We start from the raw sequence: 22,315 nt of genomic DNA on the forward strand, positions 1-22,315 counted from the left end.
GATCATTCAGCATAGAAGTAGGGCTGGACAGCATTCGAAAAACATTTGGCTACTTCTCTCTAATTCTAAATACCAGTGAGATTTTATTTAGTTTTTGTGATTTTTGTTTCCCTCTAAGCCTTTTGGTGAGAACCCATAGCCTATAAGATTTTCCCTATCATTTCTCAGCAACCCCAGGGTAAGAATGTAGAAAGGCAAGATTGGAAATTATAAATTTTCTACCTTCTGATTCTGATGAGCAAAATAGAGCCTGGCATCATGGAAGAAAGAAGTTTTAAGATCTCTTTAAAGTTTTTTCAGAAATTAAATAGAGCACAACTAGATAGAGACATTGGTTCTGGATAATGGATCTCTTAGGAATTGTGGGAACGTACACATGATTTGATAGATGTTCCTTTATTTCATATAGTTGACTAACTTTGTTTAAAGAATTTAAAATTCCTGTTTCTGTACCCATAAAGAGGGAGATTAAACACATTAATCTAAAAGTTTAATTGTGTCTTTTATTTCCATGTACAAGCATGGAAATTCCCTAGTTTTAGAAGACATTGCAAAATAGCTAAAGGTGCTTTTGATCATAAATGTAATGACCCCATCCCCATCCTGTCTTTCAATATTAAAGCACCTTTCATTTCTGTAAATTGTAGAGGAATTTTTTTCCCACCAGCTCTGATTTCCCTATTCTAAAATTCACTCCTAGCTTCACCTTATATTAAAATGTAAATTCACAAGAATCTCCAGAAAGGGCCTGGAAATTATACAGAGGTGATTCTTATAACCAAGCAAAGTTGAACAGCATTTGTATAATCTTAATCCATGAGTCAATCTAAGAAAATGTCTAGAATCTTAAAATATAAATTAACAAATTGAGAAAAACAAACTTCTAAATTATTAAAGAATTATCATGGAAACACTTTTTAAAAAATTTTTTTGTTTATTTTTATTTATTTATTTGACAGTGACAGAGAAAGAGGCAGAAAAAGAGAGAGGAGAGTAGGCACGCTAGGGCTTGTAGCCACTGCAAACGAACTCCAGACGCATGTGCCCCCTTGTGCATCTGGCTAACGTGGGTCCTGGAAAACCAAGCCTGGACCCTGGGTCCTTAGGCTTCACAGGCAAGTGCTTAACTGCTAAGCCATCTCTCCAGCCCCATGGAAACACTTTTATCAGGCTAAGGTGAATTAAGCAGATGCATTTCTTTCTCATGAGGATTTAAGATGTATACAGATAAGAGCTGAAGGAAGCTCCCCCATTTTTAATGTTGTGGACTGAATATTTATGTTTTCCCACATGTACATGTTGAAGTTCTCATTCCTAGTGGGATGACATGATAAGTAGGGCCTTTGGAAGATGAGGCTCTAAGGATAAAACTACTGTCCTCATAGAAGATGACACCAAAGCTCCCTCTCTCTGACTTGTGGGGACAACCCCATGAAGATAGCCATCTGCAGCCAGGAAGTGGGTCCTCACCATGATCCAATTTGTTGGTACCTTCACCTTGGAAGTTCTAGCCTCCAGAACTGTGAGTAAGAAAAACTTGATGTGTATTCACCCTGTCTATGGCCTTTTGAGCTAACTCAGAGATCCCATTGTCCAGATAATAAATCTCATGCACTAGGCCTTTTTATTTTCCATCATTTTATTGAGTATTTTAAAATAGACCTATCTACATAGGGATATAATCATGAATCTGTCATACTCTTCAATATACTTCATAGATATTGTGCATCCAAGAATACTTTTAAAAAATTAAAAGGTAAGTATTTCCTTTCCCTATTCCCCACTATATCACTAGTCACTAAATGAAATTCTTTCCTTTTAAGAAGCAAAAATCAATGATAAAATGGAAAAAATATGGTTATATGAGTAGGTGTACAAGAATAAAATATCAGTGAACCACATATTATTCTAAGCCATATTAGCTAAACTAAGTGTGGCTCTCATATAACTATGAAGACCCTTTGAGCTCAGAGAGTTGAATTTTAAAGCATTCTCTAATTTGCCTGTTAATAGGAATAGATATTTTACTTCATCTTTCTTAGTTTCATATTTATAATTTATAAAGTAGATATGGTAAAAATCATATCGATTTTATAACATTGTGAAAATTAAATTTAGACCTATAGCTGGCATGTAAAAATACTTGAGATATGTTAATGGTTATGATTATTGAGAGAATGATTATAGCCCACATCATTGCATTATCATTGCTATTGTAGTATTTTTTTTCTATCATAGGACTTCATCTGAACTTGTGATTTCATTTTCAAGCACTATTAATGCCTTTGCTTATGGCATAAGAAAGAAGTTGATTGCACATGGAATACTAGTAGAGTATTCCTAAAAATTTCTTAACAGTAAGCTCTTATTGGCCCACTAAAGGTCAAGAATAATGCCTTAGTCTGTATGATGCCCACATGCCTAGTCATGTCTTAACAGTTTAGCCTTTGTAGGATTGTGGTTTAAAGGGTGGTGTCAGAGCAATGGTAGGAATGCAGAAGGGAAGTACACACAGGAGTCTGTATTACTGTGGTTAGCACACTTGTCTGTTCTATGCATTCAGAATGTCTCAAGTGCATTTTGACCTGCCAGATAGATTACTTTACTAGTCATAACTCTATTACCAGTTATATTATTCCCCCACATCCATACTTTGCAATTTCACATCTACATTATAAAAATGTTGAGTAACAAGATATATTTTAAAAATCCTTCATACACATTTTATTCTTCATTCCATGCTGATTCTTAACTAATGATATTGCATTCCATTGCAAAAGGTCTTTCTAACTATTTGGATGATTTCTAGCATTTTCCTACTCAAATGAATTTTTTTTTTAATCTGTGGCTGAATCACTCTTCAAAGAACATAGCTACCTGGCTTCAACTATACTTTTTAATTTTTAGCATTTTCCAAATATATTTTTTCATTAAAAAGATTCTGATCAATCACTATTTGCTAGTAACATTTTGAGTATTTCCCATCTATAACTTTTATTCCATAAAAAGACAAGTCTGTTGCATGTTTCCTATCATTTTCTTAAGTATTTCACAGATAATACTCTTCTATAAAGCCACTAATTTCCCATAATCAAAGTTCTATCTCCTTACTTTGACCCAACTTTCTTCACACATACATAGACACACGCTTTGTGTATTTTTTACTGCACATAGCACAAAAGTTAAAATCAAATTCATCTTGATGCACTAACTATGTGATCTAGAGAAAGTATCCTAACTTCAGTAAATCATGGACTTGCTTATGCAGTGAGGAGAGAAGTAAAGATAAAATGTACCTTGGAGAGTTATTGTGAGGATAAATGCTGTGAGGTTCACAGAAACCAGTCCATAAACAGTATAAGAATGAAGAATTTATTATTACAAACACTGAATGAAACCTGTATTAAAATACATAATTAAATAAGGTATGCTTTATAAATGACAGAGTTTTAATAATTGCTAACTTGGATTTAAAGACTAAAAACAACTCATAATTTGAAATTTTTTCTTTTACCCATAGTTAGGGCACATACTACCATCCTAAGAATGAGTGCATTGTATAGTTTTACAGGTTTTTCTTCACAAATAACTAAGCGATGACTGTCACTATGAATCTACCATAGAAACAAGCATATTTAAAAATCAGAGCAGAAAATTTCTCTAAGCTTGCCAACTGTTGGCAAAATGCTAACCTGCTTGAATATTTTCTTAGTTTCTGTTTTAAAAACATGAGGGTTGAAGTACTAAAAGTTGTGATCCAAAACTAAACATAGTAAGACACAAATAACAGTGTCAGTGTTTTGGTTTTATAACTCATGCTACTGTGGCTGAGGGAACGTAGGGAAATAGAGAGTGATGTCTTGGCTGTTTGATCATTGGCACATACTGTATTAGGACAGTACGAAATTGAGCAGCATAAAGGGCTTCTCTCACTAACAAAGTTGAATCTTTGTAAAATTTGTGATTCAGAATTTGATGTTGACATAGTAAATGAAATGGCTCTCAGGGGGAGGCTATCTTTTTCAACAAAACTAGTTTTGAGGTCACTGTATGTCTATAGGACCTAGAGTCACATCCTTCCAAAGTAAGGAGAATTTGTAGGTAAGAAGATGAGAAGAGTTTGACACTACAAAAACAAGAAATGGAAAATCCAAGGTAATGATTTACCTAATAGGTCTTCTCTCCTATTCATCCCTAATACTTTAATCTTTGATTCCTCATAGCTGTTATTATGTTCACCTTCTTTTCTCCATCTCATTTAGTTCAGGATGACAACTAGGCACCTTCTTTTTTTTTTTTTTTTTTAAATTTATTTATTTGAGAGAGACAGACACAGAGAGAAAGACAGATAGAGGGAGAGAGAGAGAATGGGCGCGCCAGGGCTTCCAGCCTCTGCAAACGAACTCCAGACGCGTGCGCCCCCCTGTGCATCTGGCTAACGTGGGACCTGGGGAACCGAGCCTCGAACCGGGGTCCTTAGGCTTCACAGGCAAGCGCTTAACCGCTAAGCCATCTCTCCAGCCCGACAACTAGGCACCTTCTATAAGGAACATTCAGTATTATTGATCATTCTTAATAGCCAAAGCAGGTTTCCTTTATAATCTATTTTGGTATATTATTAAAAATTTAAATGTATTCAAATTAGCCATCTTATAAGAATACAATGAGGTATAACATAGAGGAATGCTAATCTTCCCCTTCTCCCTAAGATTTCAATATCTTTACCTAGAGGCCATGCATGTCAAATACTTGTTTTGAATGTATATGGCCCTGGAATCAATTATTAGCAATAAAAAGGAACACATATAGAAATAAAAAATGGCACATTCCCTAACCTCTTCAATTGATAACATAATATTCAACAATTTTGAGAACCTTTTAGTATAAATAAGAAAATTCCTGTGCCATCCCTGAACTTTCATGATCACTCTATAAATAAATTATATGCATTATTTTAAGACATTGCTTCTCTAATTATATGCCAGTAAATGTATATTGACTGTTTTGTAGGTGGTCTAGAGAAAGAAGGGTGGAAGGAGTAACTAAGTATTTACAAAACAGATAAAACTCTAACTATGAGATCTTTGAGGGGAATTGTCTAATTCAATCTGGGATCCAGAAGAAGACTTCTAGGAAGGCAGCCTAGAGGAAAAGGATTCCTAGGTAAGTCTCAACAAATTTGCAGATAAGGAAGAGACTTGGCAACCAAGAAGGTAGAAGGAAAACATATAAAAAGTCAAGACTTGGGTTGGAGAGATGGCTTAGCTGTTAAGGCACTTGCCTGTGAAGCCCAAGGACTTGGGTTTGACTCGTTAGAACCCACATAAGCCAGATGCACATGGTGGCACATGCATCTGGGGTTCATTTTCAGTGCCTGGAGACTCTAGAGTTTCCCAATCATTCATATTCTCTCTCATAAGTAAAAAATGAAATAAAGAAAGACCCCAAGTTCAGAGAACAGGTAGGCAGCCCAAAAGATAAAAGGGGGCTCTGCAAAAGAACAAAATCTGGAGAATGGGAAGAAATGGGGAGAATGAGACTGTGGAGAAATGGGGGAGGGGAGGGATGGCCATGTGCCTGGTCCTAGTTGTCAACAGCTCTGAATTATAAAGTGAAAAAGATGTGTCTCATCTTAAAGAAAATTGAATAAAACAGACATTAGGGGAAGGCTGGGGAAAGTCAGGATTATACAGAAAAGGGAACCCATTGTACCAGCTCATAGTAAAACAGGTGAGCCAGACAGAGATTAAAAAGGAAGTTTCAGCACTGCAATATCTCTCTCACACCTTCCAAGGCTCAGGGTCCATTGCAAAAGAGGTGACGAAAGAATGTAAGAGTCAAAGGAAGGGTAGGACTCTTTACTACAGTGTGCTCCTGCAGACACAAAATGGCCTAGATGTCCATGACTAACAGTGCCTGACACTACTGATGCAAGACTATCAAAATAGAAGGAAAATATGATGACATCAAAATAGAAGAATGATAGAGAGGGGGAGGAAATATGATGGAGAGTGGAGTTACAAAGGGGAAAGTGGAGGGAGGGAGGGAATTAACATGAGTTACTGTCTACAATTATGGAAGTTGTCAATAAAAAATAAGTTAAATTAAATTAAATTAAAAAAATAAAGTTTCAGATGGTATTGTGGAAGTCCTATTTTTTCTTCATATCTAGCCAACATAATCATATTTAGACTCACTTTTGCTAAATTTAGAAGTGTGCAAATTTTGTTCAATAAGTTTATGTATGTATATGTGTGTGTGTGTGTGTGTGTGTGTATATATATATATATATATATATATATATATAATTTATTTAGTACTTCTTTCTTTTGTATTATCAATGAGAACTGGAATGTCATGTGAGTAACTCAAAGAGCTAGTCTAGTCACACTTGGTAAAAACTTAAGACAATAAAAGCACACACAATCAGGAAATTTGCTACTCTACATTTTCTGCCTATTTTATAGCAGTCACATTGTCCCTCAGGTTTGATGTCTCAAGGCAGGGCCCAATACCTAGCAAGGCATGTTGCAAAGGAGTCAACAGTAACACTTTCCTCTTGACCCAGCAGAGACTGTCACTGAGAAAGGTCTAGAATTGCCCAAGACCACTAACCTAATTAGAGGTGGAATGGGACCTCCAGGCCTACTCTATCACAGAGAAAGATTTTATCAGAAGGAATTTGCCTTGCTGGGGAGGGATTCTTAAGGGAAGTAATGGGAGTCTCTTTTAGATGGACTAGAGATAAAGATGAGTTTCACTTCCTGCCACAGAGAGAGTGGAAACTAAAATTTTGAGGGGCACTATCCAGTAAATGCAGTTTAGTCATCTTCCTCACACTCTGAGCTCCTTTCTCTCCATTTACCTCCTCAGAAAGTTGAATGGATTTGTCTGAAGAATACAGGCAACTGGGCTAGTGAATCCTTTGACACCAGTTTTTAACTGGAGGAGAAAGCTAAAAATGGCCTCTAGCAGCAAGACCAGAGGTAGGAAAACCTGAGAGGATAAAGATAATGAGGTGGTTTGATCAGAATAGAAACAGTAATCAGTTCCATAGAAGAGCAGAATTTGTTCTGGGCTTTTACAGATAAGGCTCTTTATACTACTTTCTATCCAATACTGTACTATGTTTGATTAAGCAGCTGAAGCTTTCTTTATTAATGTTTATTCTACTATTGATAATTTTTGCTAGTAGATAATATATTTAATGCCCTAAGCAATTCTTCACTCTTACACATTTATTCTTTCTTTCTTTTTTTCCTTCCTTCCTTGAACAGGACTAATAAAGATGAAAAACACAAATGAAACTTAAACACCAAGTCATTCAATATGTTTGTCTGCAGAAATGACTACAATGAGCGCTAGCAGAGCAATGAAAGTCAGAACAATTAATAATTACATACAGGGCGAAATAGTTGGATCAAACAGTACTTATTACATTTATAAAACTGTTGACCAAATTCCTAATCAGGGTAAAGTGGCAAATACTGAGATTTAATTGGTTTTTAATATTGCTTTTAATGAAGAGTGAGCCCTTCATATATGTACCATATATACTTGGGTCTAGATCTAGTTGTACTACTTTTCCCATTGGGATTATTTTATTATTTAAATAGGAAAAATTAGAAAGCATATATAAATGGCATTGTTATCACCTGTAAGCCCACTACTATTTTTCAGAGATGAACAAAACTTAAGTTTTTCATTGCTGTTGAAAGGAAACTAGTTCATATTGAAATACGGTGGGGTTTTTTGTTTGTTTGTTTGTTTGTTTTACTATTTTTCATCATTGTAAATTGACTTATTACTTAGATGAATTCATATAATCCACAATGTTAAAACACAAAACATTGCAGAGGAAAGGCAAGGCATTGAGTACTAGGAGTCAATCCAATCCTTGCCTTTATTTACACAAACTAACTTCTCCATACAGTACTAACATTTACTGAGGAGCTAAAAGAAATAATATCTGTTCCTGAAAACAGTATAAAAGTAATGTATGATTCACCCATTATTTAATTTAAACTATATACCTAACACAAATGAGCCAAATTTGAATATTTTGTTAACTATAACATATTCTCATTATTCATATGCAAGTAATGATTATTGTCTTCAGCATCCACTAAGATGTGTGATCTCTTTGATTGTAAAAAATATATGTTATTTTGAAGCAGATCAAACTTAATGTCATTCTAAGTCTGTCATCATTCACATTTTTTAAAAATACACCTTTCTTCCTCTTTATTCAGGGTATCAGCCTTTCCTTTTTCCTTTTGTCCTCCCAGGACACAGGAAAAGTGGTGTCCATTTGGCTTACCATGGGTTATCGTCTCATTAATTCCCCAAGATGACTGTTGTATATGTTTAAATTGCATATTATTGTCTAAAAGTATAATATATTAATTTTACTTCTACTCATTGATAACCTATTACCTACTAATCACTTTATAGATGCAAGATTATTTAATTTATAACAATAGCAGGTATGCCATTTGGTCAACGAGAAGAACTGTGAGCAGTTCATTCAAGTCACTTGCATTTTGCTCCAAGTCATGCTATTTCTCATTGTTAACCACTACTCTCATTGGTGGGTAACTTTCTACCCACTGTTTCATAATGCTCCACTGCTTCCATATTTTCAGTGAGATAAATACAAGATTTCCTTAAAGAATTGATTGGACCCACAGTATGTTTTCAAGCTCAAGATTAATCTTTGAGACCACCTATGGCAAAACCTTGGCCTCGGACTATGAGGAGATGATAGTTATTTCACTTCTTATTTAGACATTAAAGAATTTTTCTTCTACTCTCTATTAGTTTACATTAATTATTCCCTTAAATTTAGGTGTTGTGAGGGTAAGTTGTAAGATAAAGCAATTTTTCAGAAAAGTGAAGAATATAAGATATCCAAAAAAGCAGGCCCAAGGGGTGTCCCTGACAATGGGTATGTGATGAGCCCTCCAGGAAATTCAGGAAGAAGAAAGCTTAAGTAACATATTTATTGAGATTTAGAAAGGTATGAAAGTTTTCCTCAACTCTCCAGATTTCCTAAAATTCCTTCTTTTTTTCTTCATCTTCATTTATTTATTTGACTATTTATTGAGCCCAGTAATAATTATTTCACTTTCAACTGATCTTTGTAATAATATGAATGTCATGTCAGTTTTAATATATGTAATAAATAGATTATATTGTTTACCTAGATTGCTTATTAGTAGTAGGTAAAGAGAGAAGTTGAACCCAAATCTTTCTGACATAAAAAACTGGGACTCCAAACCATGGCCTAAATTACTCTTTTCTAAAGGTTTCTCTATATCTACCATGTATTGCTGAAGAGTAGAGGATGAATTCAAGGTAATCCTGCTCACCTCTGATAAGCCTGTGGGACATGGAATTTCATTCAAATAGCTATCAGAAAAGATAAGTCTCTGACTATACCTAGATGTGGACAAAAAAGAGTGTAATCTGGCTTTTTGCTGTGTGTTGTTTGAACAAATAAATAAATAATACTGATTTATTTATAGAAATACTTAGTAAACTCCCACAAAGTAGGAGATTTTCCTGTGTTCTCAACACTGTCTTCTTATAGACTAGCATCTAGACTTCCATTGCTGTTTGCTGTCCACTTAACCAGATAGGGCAGGGTGGAGGAAACAAATGGAAGAAAGGCTTGAATGAACAAATAGGTGAGAGCTGGACAAAAGGAGGAGTGGTGGTGATAGTGGGAGAGATGACAATGGCCTAGGAAGACTGTCAGCAAAGAAATGTGACCTTGACATTCCTCTCCACATGGATAGTAATCACCAAGTACCTGACTAAAAAACTTGTGATTTAAATTAGAGCAAATATAAGTGCTGGGCTTTCCTTTATAATTACAGCAAATGGAATGAAGAGAAGGCAAGGTCCAGCACATGCTCAGCAAACACATTTCCAAATCACACTGGAGGAATAAACTTGTGAGGGAAAATGTGTCTTGCTTTCAAATGCTGGAGAAATCTGCACACCACTTCTGTCTAAACTGATTGGCTATGGCACAATGATCACACCTATTAATACTTTATTCACTAAAAGCCACATTCTCCTCTATACCTAACCCAGAATGTACAAATTATGAAGTCTGGGTTACTTATCTGTGATTTTCATCTCCATCATGTTTTATTCACTTCATCGTCATACTGCTAAAATCTTAGTAACTTCACTTTCACTTCCTTCTGCTTTTATCCAGCACAAGCTTTAGGAGCAACAGTTATCCTGTCCTGACACTGATTCTTTTACATGTAGATTGCAGTGTCTATTAATTAACCCACTTCTTACTTACTTCCTCCCTTGCCTCCTTAAATGGCATGTGTTTCTTTATTCCTTACACCCTGTGTCAGGGAACAGAGAAAAGTAGCAAAACTAGAAGTGACTTCTTTGGCTTGATATCTTGAGTACAGTACTTTTGGGGGAGCATATCTCTCCCAACCTTTTTGTTTTCATTACTATGTATTATTTATGCCTCTTTTACTCTACCATTCAGAGTACTAAGTAAGTGACGCTGACACTTCCTTTTCTTACAATCCCTTTACCTACAAATGTAAGAGGTAGATAAAAATTACTAAAAATAAAAATAGGCAACAGCTATTGAAAATAACTTACATAAGAAAGATTGTACTTTACCCAGATATATTCTATAGCCTCTTCCATATCACAGGGAGTAATAATTACAATATGTTTTGAATGAAAAAGCAGACATTATAAGAGAAATATGAAGCCAGCTAGGTAGTAAAAGAGCAACTATTAAGCTATTAACTCTTTCATAAAGTTATGCATATTTATAAAGCATGACTATGACAAAACATGATTGTCAAGGATTAAAACTATAGCTATAACTTTGCACTCTTTCTCTCTCTGACTACCCATCAACTGGTCATGACGCCTCTTCATTCTCAGTGTCCTCTTTCCTTAGTAGCTGTAAGTGCCTGGTCACAGCTCTCTAGGCTGCTAGCTTTCTCCTACTCCATCAATGCCTTTACAGTCTGAGTAATTTCCCCAGATCAGGAGTCTCTCTTTGTTATCTAGTTCTTTTAATATATTTCAAGAGAGTTATAATGAGAATTAATTTACACAGCAAAATTTCCATTTTATAATGTAAAATTCAATAACTTTAAGTAACTTATGGAATTATGTGACCATCTCCAAATCCAATTTTACAGAATTCTTATGGTCTTTAAATGATTTTCCAGGATTTACTTGATTCCTATTCCTCCCAACCCCTTATAAAAATCATTTCCATGCTGTCTTCATAGATTTTCCCTTCTGTATTTTCTTCTTCTTCTTCTTTTTCTTCTTTTCCTCCTCCTTTTTTGTTGTTGTTTTTTGGGTTTTTGGTTTAGGATCTTACTCTGGCTGAGGATGACCTGGAATTCATTATGTAGTCTCAGACTGGCTTCGAACTCATGGCAATCCTCCTGCCTCTCTGCCTCCAGAGGGCTGGGATTAAAGGCGTGCTGGTGCACACCTGGCTTCCCTTCTGTATCATTTTCTTCCTTCCTTCCTTCCTTCCTTCCTTCCTTCCTTCCTTCCTTCCTTCCTTCTTTCTTTCTTTCTTTCTTTCTTTCTTTCTTTCTTTCTTTTTTTGGTTTTACGAAGTAAGGTTTTACTGTAGCTCAGGCTGACCTGGAAATCATTATGTAGTCTCAGGGTGGCCTCAAACTCATGGTGATCCTCCTACCTCTGCCTCCCGAGTGCTGGGATTACATGTGTGTGCCACTACACCCGGCCCTTCTTTATCTTTTATATAAGGAGAATTATACATTATATGACCATTCAACCTGTATCTCATTAACATAATATTTTGAAATTTATATCCATTATATGACTATGCCACACCTTCTTTTTGGGGTCTCACTATAGCCCAGGCTGACCTAGAATTCACTGTAGTCTCAGGCTGTCCTCAAACTCACAGTGATCCTCCTACTTGGCCTCCTAAGTGTTAAGATTAAAGGCATACACCACCATACCTGACTATAGCACATTTCTTTTAATGCCACATTTTTTATCCATCTGAAAATTGATAGATATTTGGCTTGTTTTCAGTGTAGGTCTATTATGACTTGTGCTTCTGAAAAACACATTTACCAGTTCCTGAGTAGACACGTTTTTTGAATTTGGATATATATCTAGAAGTGGGATTTCCTGGTCATGTGGTAATTTCTCCTCAAGCATTTGAGTATTGCCAGAATGTCTTCCAAAGTAGCTGCAGGATTTTCCATATACTCCAGCAATACATAGGAGTCCCTGTTTCTCCACATCCATATCAATGTATGTTACTATTATCTTTTTTTGGTGAATTTGTTTTTATTGGGGTTAGGACATGGGATGTACAAGATAACCTTTGGGACATGCCCCTTACTCCCATGGAATGTCCAGTCTACTCCTGGGATACTTTCTGTGACTTTCTCTCTCTCTCTCTCTCTCTCTCTCTTTTGGCACTGCTTTTGCTTCCAGAAGCCTCTTCAGGTCCACTGCTAATCAGTTCCTCCGTGGAAGAGAATTTTCTCTTCTTGGAGACACACTTTTTGCCTGTGTCTTTGGTTCATTTAGCATTTCCTCCTTAGACGACTTTTCCTCTTGGGAAGTCCGGTGCTGCCGCTAGCCGCCTCAGAGTCACTAACAACTCCTCCTTGGACAAAGCTTCCTTTTTTGGGGGTTTAGGAAGAGCGACAGGTGAGTCTTCCATTCCATTTTCCTGAGGAACCTCCTGGGGCTTTTGTTTCTTTTTCTTCTTAGGTTTTTCACATGTCTCCTCATACTCTTCTGGAGTACTACTGTTGTTTTCTGAAGATGCCAGGGCCAGTGCAGCCAGCCGCATTTTTTCCCTTCTTTAAGAGCTTCTTTTCCTGTTTCTCCAGTTTTCCTGGTGATCTCAGCAGCCGCTTCCTCTGCCTGAGCCACTGCTTCCTTCATGACATCTAGATTCTTCCGTGGAATCTCTCCAGTCTCTTAGAATGATAGCCGCTCCTCAACTTGTTCCCGAAGCTTCTCCCCAAATACACTTGTGGGCACCTCAGAGAAGCAATCAATTCGTGATGCAATACTGCATCTGTTTGCCAGGTATTGAGAGATGCGTCCTTTGTTCTTGGCGGCTGCTCGGCCGATGAAGGTGGAGTGGAAAATGAGTCCATATTTGCTGTGTTACCCCTTGTCTCCAGGGATCTGGAGAATTGGTCCCTTTGCTGGGCCCTAGGAATCACTCAGACACCAGGACTGGCCATCACCCCCATAGCAGATGCCTGTATAGGACAGGGAGTCCTGGTCAGCCATCACTGTGAACTATTATCTTTTGATTACGGGTATTCTAGTAACTTTCAAGATGAATCTCATTGGGTTGTTTTATTTGCTTTTCCATAATGACTAATGACAGTAAGCATCTTTCCTTCTGCTTTTGACCCATTTTATATGACATATCTATTCCAATCATTTATTTTAGAAAAATTAGTTATTTTATGATTGAGTTGTAAAAACTTATTTATTATAGGTTTTTTATTTGTAATTTTCTTCTCCCAATCCTCAATGTGTTGTATTTTCCTTTTAGTGTTAGCATTCTTTAAATTTTTAAAATATTTTTATTTCTATTTATTTATTTGAGAGAGAGGAAAAAATGGGAGTGATGGGGCTTCTAGCCACTGAAAACAACTCTAGATGTATGTGCCACCATGTGCTTATATGGGTTCTGGGGAATTGAACCTGGATCTCTAGGCTTTGCAGGCAAGCATCTTAACCACTAAGCCATCTCTCTAGCCCTTTAAAATTATTTTTATTTATGAGAAAGGGAGAGAGTAAAAATTTTAATTTAGATCATATATAATTTGTTAATTTAAAAATAAATTTAGGGATGGAGAAATGGCTTAGTAATGAAGGCACTTGCTATGAAGCCTAAGGATCCAGGTTCAATTCTTCAGGTCCCATGTAGGCCCGATGCACTAGGTGGCACATGTGTCTGGAGTTCATTGGCAATGGCTAGGGACCCTGGAGTATCCATTCTCTCTCTTGCTCTCTCCCTCTCAAATAAATAAAAATAAAATAAAATAAATTATAAAATATAAAAAGCAAATTTAGTTGGCATGAATTTTGTGCCCTAAGAATTCTTTAGTCAAAATAATGAAATTTACTGGGCATAGTGGCATGCACTTTTAATTCCAACACTCAGGAGGCAGAGGTAGGAGGATCACCATGAGTTCAAGGCCACCCTGAGACTACAGAGTGAATTCCAGGTCAGCCTGAGCTACAGTGAGACCCTACCTCAAAAAACAAAAACAAAAAATAATGAAGTTTTTCTTCTGGCGACCTTACAATTTTGTTCTTATATAGAAACCTTTTAATTTTTAAGTAATTTCAATTATTGTGCACTTAATGATTTACTATTAATTTTAACTAATATATAGCTAGATAGAAGCTTAATTCCTCTGTTTTGCATTAGGTATCCAACTGTCCAAGTAATAGCCAATCCTTATCGTACTTATTAAAAACTGTTTGATAAATTATAGATGTTTTATAAGCTTTTGATGTTGTCATACTTTACTGAATTCATTCCCATTCAGTCTGAACTGTAGACACTCTTACCCATAACGTCAGGAATCTGCCAAGATGTATTCACACTGGTCATCTTTCACTGTCTACTTCTGATTGCTCTGTGTACCAGTTAACCTGCACAAGTTGCTTTTGTATGTGTTATACTTTCTAGTTAAAGATAGTTACTTGGTTTACAACATTGTGTTCCCATATCCCATATTCCTAGATGTTTAAATCCCAGGCATTCATTCAAAAGTACAATTCTATCTTTGCTGAGAAGCCTTCCTTTCTGCCAGATGTGACTTCTCGTCTTCTGTGTGTCCATTTTTCTCCATCTACCTCTGTCAGTATATGTGCTAATTTCTACTTTGCATTATAATTTTTATGAAAATACCTTATATCTCCATTGGGGAGTTAGAGATTTTTTAAAAAGTGGGTTTGACCCATGTTTAATTGATCCTTAATCTGTTGTTTGAATGAAAAATATTATATGTAGCTGCCCTTATGGGTTGAATGGTAAGCTATTTGTTGATAGCCAAACAGAGTATATTATCTGAACCCAAACCCCTGGAATTCTGCTTGTTTAAGTCACACAAAAATTCAGTAATTCTTTTGGGAAGCAGTTCAACTCCGTTTTATCAAGAGATACTTTCCCATCTGATTAAAATGTGTTTCCTTTTTATCAAAACAGCAAGACTTATTTGAACATAAAGATCAAAGGGAGTTTCTCCCCTCAGTCAATTGTCATATATTTCAGAAACTTAAAAGTGAGGAATATTGTATTTGATTGTGAATCCTGAATATTATTCTCAAGGATTCATTTGACATTTTGAAACAACAGCAAGACAAATGTCTTAAGTGTATAGATAATCATGAATACCTCCACTGAGCAATCATTAAATCTCACATTTCAAAATTAGATACTCTGAATCCTAACTTTTCACTAGAATCAGTATTTTACAAACTTTTTTTTTCTAGAAACATCCCAGTAAACATTCCAAAGAGCCAATAACTAAAAAAAAAAAAAAAAAACTTAGCTCTTGGAAACACCAGATGCCCAACAGGAGGACATTACAAGAAAAAGCCATGTGTGGCATGAGGAATTTACCAGCATGGAAAGGTCTTTTCAAAAGTGAGTTGGAAATTCAGGATGATTCAGGGAGATTTAAATGGGTTGATCTGGAGAAAGACAAAAAGAACAGAGTGGGTGGGGAGGATTATAGAAGAAAGAAAAGATGAGATGAGGTGAAGCAGAGGGTAAAGTCTTTCCATAGATTTAAATAAGCTTTAGTCAATTATCTGAACTTTCAGGGGAATTATCTGGACCACACATCTAAATTTGTTGAGGCTCCTCCATTGTGGCCAGTATCTGCTGAGGTTTGCACAGTAAACTTGTTTTCTTGTGCCAGGAGTGGCTTACAAGTCAAAAAGACTCAGTGAAATCTTCAAAGTAAACCTGTTCACCAAAGCATTTGGAGGCCTTTTTACAACTTTTCCATCTGTCTCCTAGACTAACTCTGAGGTTGCAAACTTTGGACATTACATCTGTTCTTTAAATGAACAGCTCATTTTGTCAAATGGATTGGGTACACTTTGACCGACAATTTTGATTACTACTCTAGTAAGGATTCCAGTCTTCCTTTAACAATGAAAGCTAACAGACAATGCTCAGCTCTGACAATTGAATGATTAAAGAGATCTGTCAAGATTTTCCTTGGTAGCTTAAAAGCAGACAACAATAAAAAAAAAAAACTATAGAAAAGTCATTTTGTTTTACACATTTTGATGTGGCTCAGAATCCTCAAATATTCAGACAATTAATTTAGAAGCAACTGTGATAATCTGAATGTAAATTGAAACCCCAAGGAAAAAGAACTTGACAATGATTGGGGACAGCAGAAGTGGCTCACTGATAAGAGGAGTGCAGATTCCTGGGCCTTCTTATACCTAATGTGTTAGTGTTTAGGTTCAGGTGTGCAGGGTTCAGCTGTACTTGGTCTGTGGCTGTGTGTCTGAACTGAGTTCGTGGTTTTCTGTTATCCTTTTTCGTACTCAGATAAACCTTTTTCATCATACACTGGGATATTTCAGAATGCACCCGCGAAACCAAGAACCACTAGGAAGGAGCTACTTGTGATGAAGCAACAGAAACCACACAGCTTTCATTGAGCTTCAGGAGTAAAGTGGATTGCTCGCCTTTCATCTTTTATCTCTGAAATTGGACCCCCAGCAGAAGCTTTGTTAAATCTAACACATCTTGACTTTGCCCTTTTTGAATTGCAAATTCAGCAGCTAGTGGTTTTATCTTTTTCAGCACCTACATTTCCACATTTTGAAGGGAACTTTAATGAGCCTGTTGTCAAGTACTCTAAAATATGTGGCATTCAGTTCCTAACAGGTTCAGCTGGCTATCTGCCCCTCAATGTGGAATATGAGTTTATAAAACAGACAGAAGTAACTTGAAGGCAATAAAAATGGGCTTTCATGATATACACATTTTGAAACAGACATCACTGAGAACAAGAGAAGTTTATCTAAAACATTTAATGTAAGCAATAATCACAGTCCAGATGGCTTTATTATTCTATTCTACTAGCAATATTAATTTTATTTGAGCTGGTGAATGAAAACACACAAGCACATATAATACTTAAAATTGTTTTCTAAAGAGTCCTCAAAACAAATCTTCTGTCTTCGACTTTTCCATATGAGGCTGCTGATTGAACAATTGTCAGCATTTTATTTTTACTTTTATTTGTTTATTTTATTTTTTATTTATTTATTTTTCCATGTAATCCATCACCCCTTCCTGCTTCCATCTAGTAGGAAGCCCTCTGAAGGAGATCATAATCCTTTTGTTTGCAACATTTTATGTTATGACACTAGGAGTGTTTAATATAAGACTCAATAAGAATCTCTGTGGATGAGAAGAAAGTACGAATCATTTGAAAAATTAAAGGATGCTTTTCTGTTAGGGAATGTACTGTTCTGGATCTTTTTTTCTTAGTGTTCTAAAGCTGTTGCTTTCAATAGAATCATGAAACAGACTTGAAGTTCAGTGAAAAAATTGCAAGTCACACTAGGCAATGTTCTATAATTGTATCAAATCAAGAATTTTCCTGATACTCACTTTTTATCTTTAAGTCATACAGATTGTATTAAATAAAATTTCTTGGGGCTTGACACCATGGAAATTTCACCTGCCTGATAAGTAGATATGAAGGTCTTGAATCCTAAGAAGGTTTTAGCCCATCCCAAGTACTAACCAGACCCATCCTACTTAGCTTCCGAGATCAGATGAGATTGGGCATGTAAAAGGTGATATGACTGTAGACTTGATCAGTTATTCATTATTTCATGTATGTCCCTGCCGGTGTGTTCTTTTTTGGGAGGGGTTAATTTTTAGAAATGGATCTCACACTATTTCCTAGATTGGCCTCACATCTTCCGTCGTCCTTCCTCAGCCTCTTAATGTTATAGGCATGTACACTAGGCTTGTGTTTATGTTTATATATATATATATATTATGTAACTGTTTATGATTTAAATTATGCAGATTTCAGGTAAAATTCCTTATAATGATTCTTTCAAATTATTATTAGGAAAATAACTCTGCAAATTATTTTCCTACACTTCAGAATCAACATTTTCGTTATAAGTAAAAATGAAATCTGATGTTCAATATCAATTGAAGATTTTAGGGCTGGAGAGATGGTTCAGTCAATAAAGTACTCAACTCTGAATGCCTGAGTTTGAATCCTAAGAACCCATGTAAAGGCCAGAACTTGTGGTAGACTTCTGTAATCTTAGAATGCCTTCAGCAAGGATCATCTAGCCTGGCAAATGGAGCAGTGACTTAAAATGAGATGGAAGGTGAGGACACATGTGCTTGTGTGGGATTGGCATGCATGTACCTACATATACATACATACCATACAGACATGATGAGGTGGTTATAAGAAATACTGTAGAAGCCTAGAATGACTAACAAATCTAATGTGTCATTGTCATTATTAATTTGAAGCTGAAAAAATTATGGATGCTTGCCTATAAAGTGTGAAAATATAACTTATAGGGAGAATTCACTAGAAAAGTATGAATTCTTGAGTTTATAGGTGACTAGGTAGATGAATAGAACAACAGGGGACAAAGGAGCCTTTATAATTCCTTGGTAGAAAGTTAACCTGTCATTGTGACAGGTGTGAAGTTGAGATCTTGCCATTTTTAAGAGCCATCTCTATTTGCACAGTGAACACTTGCTTGGGCATGAATCATTAGTGGATATTAAATGTACAAAAAAAAAGATGGAGGACAAACAAGACACACTCATGATTCTTAAACTGACTTCCAGAGTCATTCTTTCTTATTGGTTCTAAGAGGAGAAATAATAAGTATGTAATGGTGAAAAGACCAGTGAGGGAGTTCATAGACATGCAGTGCATGTGAGCAGAGCAAAGCATTATGCACTGTTGCTGAGCGAATTCATAGCAGATCATACACAGAATCTGAAGGGAAGGAACACCTGACAAAAGGACTGATGTGTGCTTGCCTCAAATACCTGTGTCATGGAAACATGATAATGAAGCTGAGGGTCTTCTATATGAAAAAACATGAAAATGCTATATATTTCATTGATTCTGGTAGAGAGCTGGGGAGATCTTGAGTATAAAAGTTGAAATGGACAATAGATTCATTTTGAAAATTGTATAAATGTGACATTTTATATTTAATATCTGTATATTTATGCTTATGTGTGCATATTGTGTGTGCATATACATGTGGAGTTAAAAGGACAACCACAGGTGTTGCTCCAGGCACACTATCCACCATTGTGTGTGTGTGTGTGTGTGTGTGTGTGTGTGTGTGTGTGTGTGTGAAATGTGGTGTGTGTGTATGTGTGTGTATGTGTCATTGCAGCACCCTGTGCTCTAATCTACACTAGGGTGCACTCATCTGCAGTAGATAGAGCAGAATGTCCAATTCTCTGTTCAGTTACTCTTCCTCCCATTCTCCTTTGAGTCAGAGTCACTTACAATTCCCAGTGCTCTGCTCCCTTATTCTCATTATCTGCGATTACAGGAGCATGTGACCATTCTTAGTTTCATGTGAGTTCTGGAGACTCTAACTCAGGTGGCCCCTGGCCTCCCAGGCCCTCATGATAGCAAAGGAAGTGCTCTCAACTGCTGAATCATCTCCTCTAGCCCAACTGGACTATCTGCCCAGTCAGCCTCAGTGATCCTCCTGAGCTCTGTAATTATAAGCATACGCCACTACAACCAACATTGTTACATGGGTACTTGATCCAATTTAGGTTCTCATGCTTGCAAGACAAACAGTTTATAGAATGTATAATCTCCCTACTCTTTAGTAACAGTTATATTGTTAATAAATAGATAATTTATGTCGCTAGAAAGTACATGCTGAAGTACAAGGAAATGAAGAAACTATACTCTGTATTAATTTATGAACTGAAAAATAAAGACCACAAGAGGATGGGTTAGAGGTTGCATCTATGAGATTGTGAGATCATATGGAATAAAATCAAACTAAAAAGAACAATAGAAAAAATCAGAGTTACAGAAAAATAGAAATGCTTGTCCTGACAGGGAAGTGTGTTCAAGGATTTTGCACACTGCACACCATGAGAGCCAGAAAAGAGACAGTTCAGGTTGCTGAAATGTCAGACTGGAGTCTGAATTCAGCATGTATAGTGAAAAGACTGGAGAAGAACAGACTGCTGATGGACATAGCATCAAAAGAGGGACATGAGAGTTTAAGATGAGAGATTTGCAATGCTCCCCATCCCAGTACCCCTATCACTGCCTGGATGACCAAGAGGATTGTGAGCAGAAGGTGCAGAGCTTGGCATAGTATACTGATGGGAGCAACAGATCCCATGTATAATGGACCATGGAGATGGCAGCAGAAGAATGGTAAGGAAGTGTGAAGCTGACTGATGCTTAGTGCACCCTTACTCTGGCCTTCTCACACACCTTCCATAGCTGTGATGAGGTCTGCAGGGTCCCAGGTGGTTTAGGGAAATGTACTACAAGATCTTGACAGACCCCAGATACACTTAGGTGGATCCTTCATAGTCCCTCAGAGCATTAGTCACAAAAAGCCTGTGCAGACCAACTGATGCTCAAAGCACCGAGATAGGGTTTGCATGCTGGGCAACTCCGAGGGAAGTATGACAGAAAGTTACCTTTCACCACTACAGTCCTTCCCTATGGAAGGACACAATGCCAACTTAATTTGTTTGAATTGCTGAGACTAACAGTCCTCCCTCCTATTTGTGGAAATTGATTTTTTTAAGAAGAAAAAGGCAATACAAAAGGAGAGGAAAACTAAAAACTGGACTCTCCCAACTAGACAGAAGTAGTGACAAAGGACACATTACATTCTATTGTTTAGTTTCATTTTTATGATTTAACATTATTTGGTGTGTATTGTATGTGGTGTAAGTTCATATGTACATGTAGTATATGCATGTGTGCAGATGTACATGCCTTGTATGTACATGTGTGGAAGCCAAAGGAAGATATTAGATAGCCAATGTTACTCTGCCATATTTCTCAGAAATAGTCTCTCATTGAACACTGAGATCCTTGTGCTCCAGTTAGACTGGCTAACCATGAAGCCCCAGTAATTCTTCTTCTTCCTTAGCACTGGGGTTACAGGTATATACCGGCTATGCCCAGCTTTTATGTGGGTACTAATCAGGCATTCATGTTTGCATAGTGTGGTGATTTGAATACAAATGGTCCCACAGCCTCAAGTGATTTCTTTTAATTTTATTTACTTTTTATTATTTTTTTGTCAGATAGAGAAAGTTGGTGTGCCTAGCCCTCCAGCCACTGTAATAAAAATTCATATATGCCAGGTGTGGTGGCACATGCCTTTAATCCCAGTACTCGGTGGGGGGGGGGGGGCAGAAGTAGGAGGATCGCCATGAGTTGGAGGCCACCCTGAGAATACAGACAGTGAATTCCAGGTCAGCCTAGATTAAAGTGAAACCCTACCTTGAAAAGCAAAAAAAAAAAAAAAAAAAAAAAATTCAGATGTTTATGTCATCTTGTGTGCATACATGACCTTGCGCACATGCATCACATTATGCATCTGGCTTATGTGGGACCTGGAGAATTAAACATGAGTCCTTAGGCTTCACAGACAAGTGCCTTAACCCCTAGGCCATCTCTCCAGCTCCTCAAGTGTTTTTGACTAAGCTTCCTACTTAGTCTTCAACAAGTAGAGCCCTGCTGGAGTATACATGTGACTGGGGGTGGATCTTGAGGCCAGCCCTAAGGTATGTTCAGAGTCAGCTTGTGGTGGCTGGTACTGGCTATTGTCTCTCTGCTATGGATGTATGCTGAGGTGAGCCAGCTTCTTCCACCATAATGAAGCTTTCTCCTAAATCTGCTAGCCTGAAATTTAACCTTTCCTCTCAGGAGCTGTTTGTGGTCAGATGTTTGTCCCATCAATAAGAAGGTAACTGCAACAGAAAATTAGTACTGAGAAGAGGGATATTTTCAGTGTTAAATCTGACCATGTGGTTTTTGGTCCTTTGGAATGTGTCTGCAGGAGGAATAAGGAAGGATTTGGTATTTTGGACTGAAGAACCCTTGCAGTATAGTAGAGCTTGATGGGCAATTCTGGTGAGAGCTTGAAAATTGTAAATGAAGATTAAATTGTGAAATTGTGGCCTGTGGAGACTTGGCTTGTAAAGTTTCACAGGGGAAGGAAAGAACTTTGTTGGAAC

The 22,315-nt window shown here is 36.8% G+C and overlaps 1 non-coding gene across 1 annotated transcript; it reads right to left on the minus strand.

Moving 5' to 3' along the window:
- Window positions 1–13,232: 13,232 nt before the first annotated feature.
- LOC123457926 lies at window positions 13,233–13,318 on the minus strand. The gene has a single exon (XR_006635277.1). It is a non-coding gene; the product is annotated as a small nucleolar RNA SNORD86 (small nucleolar RNA).
- Window positions 13,319–22,315: the final 8,997 nt, after the last annotated feature.

This window comes from Jaculus jaculus, chromosome 1, assembly GCF_020740685.1.
Source record: "Jaculus jaculus isolate mJacJac1 chromosome 1, mJacJac1.mat.Y.cur, whole genome shotgun sequence".
Classification (NCBI taxonomy): Eukaryota; Metazoa; Chordata; class Mammalia; order Rodentia; family Dipodidae; genus Jaculus; species Jaculus jaculus.